This window comes from Prionailurus bengalensis, chromosome C1 (genome assembly GCF_016509475.1).
Source record: "Prionailurus bengalensis isolate Pbe53 chromosome C1, Fcat_Pben_1.1_paternal_pri, whole genome shotgun sequence".
Taxonomy (NCBI): Eukaryota; Metazoa; Chordata; class Mammalia; order Carnivora; family Felidae; genus Prionailurus; species Prionailurus bengalensis.
Window position 1 is genome coordinate 182,366,335 of NC_057345.1, and position 9,471 is coordinate 182,375,805.

General features: G+C 37.1%; 1 pseudogene; it reads left to right on the forward strand.

Moving 5' to 3' along the window:
• Nucleotides 1–544: 544 nt before the first annotated feature.
• On the forward strand, nt 545–6,680 carry LOC122479508 (annotated as a pseudogene).
• The last annotated feature ends 2,791 nt before the right edge of the window (nt 6,681–9,471 follow it).

The following is a 9,471-nucleotide window of genomic DNA, read 5'->3' on the forward strand; positions in this document are numbered from 1 at the left end:
TATACATATCAATTGGCTGCTTCCTGTCTGTATTTGTCAAATTCAGTATTGGAAAATGTATTTGATAAATATCAAGATTATAATCATCTATTTTCTTTTTTTAATATTTTTTCAACGTTTATTTATTTTTGGGACAGAGAGAGACAGAGCATGAACGGGGGAGGGGCAGAGAGAGAGGGAGACACAGAATCGGAAACAGGCTCCAGGCTCTGAGCCATCATCAGCCCAGAGCCTGACGTGGGGCTCGAACTCACGGACCGCGAGATCATGACCTGGCTGAAGTCGGACACTTAACCGACTGCGCCACCCAGGCGCCCCATATAATCATCTATTTTCTAAACCAATTCCTATGTAACAAAGAATTTGGCTGGTCTTTGTCCCTGGTTTCAGGGAGAGGGTCTCTAAATCCTTGGTATTTCTCAGATAGGACTGTCTTTGTTATTCATGGTGGAACCTGATAATATATGCTAATGAAGTGAATCACTGAGGACCCCTAGATAGTTTATGTTTATGTATAAGAAGTGATTCAGTTTGCAGGTCGGCCATGCCAGCAAGATCAATGTGTGATCAGAGTAATAGTGGTTTTAAGCCATGTGATATGAGCCTGATGTCCAGGAAGCAGAGGGAGGGAAAGGTTGAGTTCAGTCACATAGCCAATGGTTCAATCAGTCATACCTGCGTAATGAAACCCCAATGAAAGCTCTGGACATCAAGGTCAGGTAAGCATTCTTGGTTGGCAGTCCTCTATGTAGTTTCACATGTTGACATATCATAACAAAGGGAGAGAACATGGAAGCTTCGTGTCTGGGACCCCTCAGATCTCACCCTTTGTGAGTCTTCTTTTGATTGGTTCTGATTTGTACTATTTGGCTATAATAAAACTGTAAAGCAGAAGCATAATGTTTTCATGAGTTTTGTGAGTTGTTCTAGTGAATTATCAAACCCTGAGGGGGTAAGGAAGGACCCCCAAATTTGTAGCCTGCTGGTTAGAGGTACAACCGGCCTGGGGACTCTGGAACTCGTGACTAGTGTCTAAAGTAAGAACAATGTCCTTAACCTTTAAAGTTAAGCCTAACTCTGCATAATTGGTGTCAGAAGCCATTGCACCAATTAAATGTGTATCTACATATGCTCAGCGTTTTCGACAGTATGAACAGTACTGCATACCCATTTTTTAGACCAGAGTTTTTCAACCTCAGCATTATAGACATTTTGAACTGGGTAGTTCCTTTCTGTGGAGGGCTGTGCTGTGCATTGTAGGGATACTGCTAGATGTTGAATATTTTGAGAACCAATTATTTACATATATGTGCCTAAAAACAGGAGCATGGAAATTCACATGTGTGAAAATGACTAGCAGGAGTCAATAAATGAATACATATATGGAATGACTATACTCTTGTCTCATGTAAGCATATATTTCCCGACAAATTTTCAATTCTTTTGCTACTGTTGTAGCTTTCCTTTTTAATGGGACGACACCTCTGTTATACCTAGAACACAGATTCTGTGGGATCTTGCACAAAGACTATTTATATAATAAATATTCTGTATTGTTCCTGTTTTCCCTAAAGCTATGCAATGACATATTTCTTCAGGTGTTCCAAAAACCATCTTATGTTCCCATTTCCACAGGCAAAAAAAGGCATTACAAACAACATCATATTTCATACCTTCATACAGTCTCTGATCCAGTTAATAGAGGTTATAATTCTTCTCAATGCCAAATACACCCCCTAATTTTTTTCTATTGTTGGCAAACAGAAGCAGTTTGTACTCAAAGTATATAATCAAAGAAATAAAAACAATTTAAGTATATTTCTGTATGCATATTAATTATAATATTGCTTTAATATCAAAATTTATCTTAAGAGCACCCGATGGTTCAAAATTAGTAAATGATTAATATTTTATTTTCTTAATGATTTATTCTGGAGCAATACTAACTAAATGAATAGTTCCTTGTAATTGAGACCTGTTAAAAAAAGACAGCTGAACAGCTTGACATAATCTTACAAAACTAAAACTTATTAACTGGAGAGGTGCCTAGTGGCTTAGTCTGTTAAGTGACTGACTCTTGATCCTGGTTCAAGTAACGATCCTATGGTTTGTGAGATTGAGCCCTGGGTCAGGCTCTATACTGACAGCACAGAGCTTGCTTGGGATTCTCTGTCTTCCTCTCTCTCTCTCTCCTCTCTCTTTCCCTCCCTCTCATTAAAGGTAAATAAATAAACATTAACAATTAAAACTTAATTGGAGAAATTATATGTAAATGGGGAGGAAGGGTATTTAGAGGATTTTTAAGGTGAAGCCAAAGATAGTCGTAGAGCAAAGAGAGAAGAGAGCTAAACAAGTGACTGGATAAGAATGTAAAAGATTAAACGTAGGAAGAAATCTGAACATCTTTATCCAGTGGCAAAAAAATTAACAGAAATGGGTTAACAATTTTCATACTGCTACACATGTACACCCGAACTGAACAACTGAGTAAACTCATAGTGAAATGGTGAAAGCCAGGCTTCTTATTATTGGAGTTGGAGCTAACAGATAAGGAAGAGGAGGGGACTAGAATAATCTATGTGATAATGGATTAAAGTTGAAAATACCATGTTTAACTTAATATAGATACACTGGGTTATATAGAGAAATATTTATAAATTGGCAGAGATGCACACATATATGCTTTGTGGCCAGCCAAGAGGGCCTAGATGCAGCTTCACCTCGATTTAACAAGGACACCTAGCATCCAGATCTTGGTTTCTAACACCATTCTCTGATAGAGGGAACTACAGCTTTTTGGGGAAATAGTAGATTCTAGGTCCGGCACAGGAAATATACAAGAAGAATCTGAAACATCTTGTAGTGCCAAAAAGTAAAAAATGCAAAAGAAATATGGAAGGAAGGAAGGAAAGAAGGAAGGAAGGAAGGAAGGAAGGAAGGAAGGAAAGAAGGAAGGAAGGAAAGAGAAGGAGGGAGGGAAGGAAGAGAAAAGAAACCACACAATAATAGGTAAAGGCTAACTGAAAGAGTTCCCCAATGCCGGAACTGGAACAAATGGAGCAAGAAAATAAATTACATTGGATTATAACATATAATGAAATAAATATCCAAGCGTTCATACTATTATGAATTGTGAAATGAATAAGCAAGTCAAGGGGGGAAAAAAGTCTCCCATGAATGAGAATTATGAATAATTTAGTAGAGACTCTGCCCTCCAGAAGAGGACGTACATAAATCCTCACTCCTTAAAGTATTGCCCCCTTTACCCTACTCTACGTACTACCATGTCACATATCCTCACTCACCATTCCTAAAACTTGCCATAGAAACAATGGTATAGAGATAATAAGTGGCATTATGACACTTTTGGTCTTATAAAGCACCTTCATTAGAATAATCACATTTAAACTTTCCAATAGTTCTGTATACTAGGTAATAGATTTACCTATTAGATTACCAATAGATTGCAGAAGAGTGATTTAAGTTCTTAAAGGTCTCAGAGTATTTGACCTAGCCATGACTCAGAACTAGTTTTCTGACTCTATATCCAGTACTATTTCTACCATACCTCTCAATACCACACCTTAATAAAATCTATCACCAATATGCTTAGGCCACAACATCTGTAAGTACCAACATACAGGGAAAGTTCCAGAAAAACATATTCTTTTTTTTTTTTTAAGTTTTTTTTTCAACGTTTTTTATTTATTTTTGGGACAGAGAGAGACAGAGCATGAACGGGGGAGGGGCAGAGAGAGGGAGACACAGAATCGGAAACAGGCCCCGGGCTCTGAGCCATCAGCCCAGAGCCTGACGCGGGGCTCGAACTCACGGACCGCGAGATCGTGACCTGGCTGGAGTCGGATGCTTAACCGACTGCACCACCCAGGCGCCCCAGAAAAACATATTCTTAAGAGTAAGTGAATATATAAATACACACTCACCTACATAAGTAAACTCAAATTAAGTTAGAATCACATAGACATATTTGACACATATGATTTTTCTTAAGTGTACATGGCGATCTACAATCATAAATTATATGCAGATATATACATTGTTTTATATACATGTGCATATATACATTTATACACATAGACACACACACACACACACACACACACACACACACAAAACCTTGATGTTCACATAGGATGTCCTTTTGAATGAAATACAAATACATATTTCTCCAGTCTTTTAACTGCCTTAAAAATGTTACATTATTATACTTTAGGTTAAAATATTTTCATGCATTAATCTGTATCTTCAGAATATTACCCTCTCCATTTTAAAGACAGAACAGCTTCTTCAGAGAGCTCTTAGCCCATAAATCTATTTGGACTGTGGTCATACATTCACTGAAGTTTTTAGCCCAGTGTTCTCTACACATATATGGAAAACAAAGAATAAATAATTGTAAAATAGTATGTATAGAATATGTGACTAGTCGGAAAGGCAAACATAAAAATGAGTAGTTCTAAAAAGTCTGGGTGCCTATAAATATTTACCTTATTACAACCAATTTTCCACTAGAATAACCATAGATCTTAAAAGTGCAGTATCATTGGTAAAATTAGCTTGAACTAAAGTTTATCAACCTTATCATACCCTAAGTTCGTAAAGAAACAAAAACTGATTTGTTTTTCTTATTTAGTGCCTGAACCAAAGTAAATAAGTAAATAAAAGGGCAACTCAATGTCAGATGTATCAATTTATAAATAGATACTTTGCAAAGTGCTGCAATATAGCTTGTAAGCAAAATAACTGACAGCAAAAAGGTCACATTTCTATTCAACATTAACTATGAATGCATTATTACCGTGTAAAACTTATTTTGCTAAAAATAGTCCAACTAGGTCTTCAAATTGTGTTGTGTGTTTATTCAGGAAGGTCAAATCACAGTACTTCTATTTTTCCTTCTTCCTGTGACATTGAACACACTCACCCAGAGCCTTGGTATCAGTGCCTTGATGGCAGTACTGACTCCAGTATCTGACTTGTCTTTGAGAATTTTCTCTTATTTGTACTGTACCATTTTTTCAGAAAAGAAAATCAACAAGGTAAAAAAAAAATCAGAAGTCTGACAGCCTCTGTTTGTTCAAAAGAGACTGCTGAGAACATAAAAGGCCAGTATCTTTCTCATTGACTGTTTGAACAAAAGCTGGACAGATTCTCAGGGTCCAATTTTCTCCTTCCCCCAAGTCCTTCAATCCTGTGTCAATGCTGTGAAAGCTTCAGGCTCAGAGCCCTCGGTCTCCAAGTCACCCTGTTCCAAGTTGAAGTGGATGGGGTGTGGGAGGCCCTCACAAAAAGAAAATATTGGCTCTCATTCATTTTGCTCTTGCCCCATCTTTAAAACAAAACAATAACTAGATTATAGTAAGCTTATTGGTAAGAAATTTTTAAAAAGCAGACAATAAGAAACCAAAATCAAGAAAAAATGAGAGATTCAAAAACACCCCCCCTTTTTTTTTTCCTCTACCCCTCCTACAGTCTGTCCCACCCCCGATGATTATGTCGGGATATCAGTGCAATGTCAGGTGGGTCCGGGGCATGCTCAAAAGAAATGCTTATAGACAAAAACTCAAAATAGCTTGAAGCACAATACAGCAAACTGAAAAACCAAATTCCATTCACCCTGGGTTAAAACAAAATTAGCTACAACATGTGCCCACCATGAACGAACAGTAAAATGTCAAATTCAAACTCATATATTTAAATGTTTTCATATGTTTTAATTCTTGACTTTAAAATCAGCCTCCACTCTTACTTGGAAACCTGACAACACAAATTGCAGAAACCCACTCTTCCCTTTGTCAATTGTGCCTTATCATTTTACTGGTGGGGAAATTAAGAGCTATCTGAGAGTCACATTCCCAATTAGCATGTTCAATTTATCTTAAATCTTCATGTTATGGCATGATAGCTATAGAAGGATAATGAAAATGAGATATTTGATCTACTTTGAAGGAAGAAAATAAATGTCTCTCCCAGGATTAAGAGCAATAGTGAAGGAAGAGCCCCACAAGTCAGTCAATGATTTAGATTTGTGGATGAGAAAGCAACAGTCTCCCAGGCTCTGGTCCTGGAGAAAGGAGCTTCTCTGGTGTTGACTGTTACCACGGGGGAAAGATTAAAACTCATGGAGGGCTTTTTGGCCAGCACCCCCATCTTCCAGTAATTTTCCAAAATTACAAACACAAAGGAAAGAGAAGAGGTGCCTGCTATATGTTCTTTAGGCCTTTTTAGAAAATATGGATTTGTTGCATTGGCCACATACATGCAAATCTATAAGAAAGGTAATATTGGAGATATCAAGAGAACGGGCACTGTTTCAAAAAGGAATGCCCCACAAATGTTATCATGGCAAAACTAGAAGAGTCTACAATGTTACCCAGCATGCTGTTGGCATTTTTGTAAATAAACAAGTTAAGGGCAAGATTCTTGCCAAAAGAATTAATGCATGTATTGAGCCTATTAAGCACTCAAAGAGCCAAGATAGCTTCCTGAAGCATGTGAAGGAAAATGATCAGGAGGATAAGAGGAAAGCCAATGAGAAAGGTACTTGGGTTCAAATGAAGAGTCAGCCTACTCCACCCAGAGAAGCACACTTCGTGAGAACCAATGGAAAGGAGCCTGAGCTGCTGGAACCCATTCCCTATGAATTCATGGCATGGTAAATGTGAAAAAAAAAGTAATAAAAGACCTCAAGCCTATTAAAATTAAAATAAAATAATAAAATAAAATAAATTTAAAAACTCATGGAGGGAGGTCCCAAAGGTACCTTCTTCTACACATCTGCATACCACCAAATGGAAAGAGATGAGGAACAGTAGAGGTAAGGCTCAGACCTGGTGCCAGGGTGCATGAACTAAGAGAACCTCAGAATTAATAACTCTTTCCTCAAAAGACACACATAGCCTCATAGTGGAATGCTTAGTTGCTGGCTGAATACAACAGAAAGGTCCCTAGTTCCCTCACTCTCCACCAAACTAGCTCTTAGAAACTCAAAGCAATTGGGGCGCCTGGGTGGCTCAGTTGGTTAAGCACCCTACGTGGGCTCAGGTCATGATCTCGCAGTTTGTGAGTTCAAGCCCTGCATCGGGCTCTGTGCAGACAGCTCAGAGCCTGGAGCCTGCTTCAGATTCTGTGTCTCCCCTCTCTCTGCCCCTCCCATGCTCATGCTCTGTCTCTCTCTCTGTCTCTCAATAATAAATAAACGTTAAAAAAATTTTAAAAGAAAGAAAGAAAGAAAGAAAGAAAGAAAGAAAGAAAGAAAGAAACTCAGAGCAAGTACCAAGGAGCTTCCTGAATCATTTTCTGGGTGAAGTTTGGACTGATGTTTCAAATCAAGCGAATGACTTTATTATCTACCCTATACATACAGTATGATGCTTGGAAATAGCAGGTGAATGCCATATGTCGCCTGTCAGTAGCACTGAAAATGCCCAAGAGAATGAAAAAGAGCCGGCTCAAAAGGGTTAAAATAACATCGCTCTCGGGGATGACTCAATGCGCTGAACTCTCTCTGTCCTTGAGCTCTTTTCCACACAATATTTCTGAGCCTTCTGTCTCTGGGCATAACCTAAACACAAATTGCAATTTTCTTCTGTTAAGTAATTCCTAAATCAGCTCCTGCTAGGATGCATGTGTCTGACAGGCCCCTGATCAATTCCAGGTGGTGGTAGGTGGTAGGAGTGGCACAAGCAACACTCATGCTGGTGGTGAATATTTATTGATTCTTTGTTCTGTTTTTTTTTCAAATGTACTCAGTACTTTATATTCACTGTAGTTCTAACAACCATATATATACATAACACATATACACATACAAACACATGCATACCTACAGGTCTGCAATTTGATTCTATTATTACTTGATGACGGACATTTTCTAAGATCATACACAGAGACAACTTATTTTAAAAAGGGAGGGGAAGCACTACCTACTATTTATATTACATTTTTTAAGTATTACTCCACAGATCTCCTCTTGAGATTTCAAGCAATGCTACACTGAACATATGAATATGAATCATTGTATTTTTCCAGGAATATATTTCTAACTGTTGATAAACTCTGCAAAAATGTTGCAGCAACCCAGATTCTCATCAACAGTACAAAAAAGATCTCATTTTTAAAATCCACACTCTTGGCACTGTTGCCCCTTAACTTTTAAAAATTTCGCCAAACCAAGTTTCACCATTTGAATTTAATTTACATTTATTTCATTATTAGTGATGCTGAATATTTTTCATGTGCCTTGAGCATTTGTTATTCTGTAATCTTCTAAACTCCCTAGAAATATCCTGTATCTACCTTTTTATTTTTGTTTAGCTTAATATATGTTATTTCACTTTATATTTTTTATTATACATCTTTGTTATTTTCTATTTGCTTGTCCTGCTCCTTACTATATCAAGATTTCTTTGTTGCCTATTTTTGTTTGCTTCAAGTATTTATTTCCAATCACCAATGTCCTCTGAAATAGAACAAAAGAGAAGAAATGACAGGGAAAGACCTTTAAACTACTGGCAACCCCATTACATTAGCTAACGTTGCAGTTGTTTAGGAAAGAAACAGATGAACAACCTCTTTGTATGGCTGGTTCATTTTTTAAAGCATACTTAAAACAATACAGATGAAGCATGAAGCTTTCTTTTTTTTAGCAGCCAGCAAAATTGCTAATTTGCTTTCAAATTGCATTTTGAACTTTCTTTGGATTTATATTTTTAAAAAAAGTGCATGTCAACAGACCAGAATTAAAAAGGTGACAAACTGTGAAGAATTAAAAGTTTTAATTTAACAGATGAGCAATTGCAAATAACAAAATCTCAGAGAAACACAATTTTAATGAAAGGTGACATGCTGGAGATTCTTTTTTTGTTTTGTTCCTTTCCATCAGGTAACAACAAATTAGTTTAGGAAGCCATACTGGATTGCTGTGATTGTGCTAACAGCCCTTGCTGTTAGCTTTGTTTTTTGTTGGTTTTCTGAAACCACATATGACACTTCTTCTGTACTAAGTAGATATTTTCTTCACTCAGATGTAACACGAGTTGTTCAAGTTCAGACTAGTGCTTATGTGTTATTGTTATCAGATGCTATTCTCCTTTTGGTTCCCACTTCTGAAAATGTTATTTTCCTCAGGGTTCAGAACTAGAGAGGGCTGTATAGGCATACAGTGAGGGAAGAGAAAGCTATTTTACGGTACCAGAGTAACATGTTTTTTGACTCATCAAAAAGAACCTGTCTTGCCCTGCAAAGAAAACATTAATTTAAATTGGGAGGGGGTGATTAAATGTGTTTAAAGAATGGAGAAAAATTGAATGTGATTAAGGAAATTTGTGGAATATCAGAGCGTGCAGGCATGTTCTCTTTTTAGTTTATTAGGGCTTCTAACAAAAGTTTGCTGATTAGAGAAATATGCATCCACATGTTTCTTGCACATTTATAAAGCAAAAATAGCAA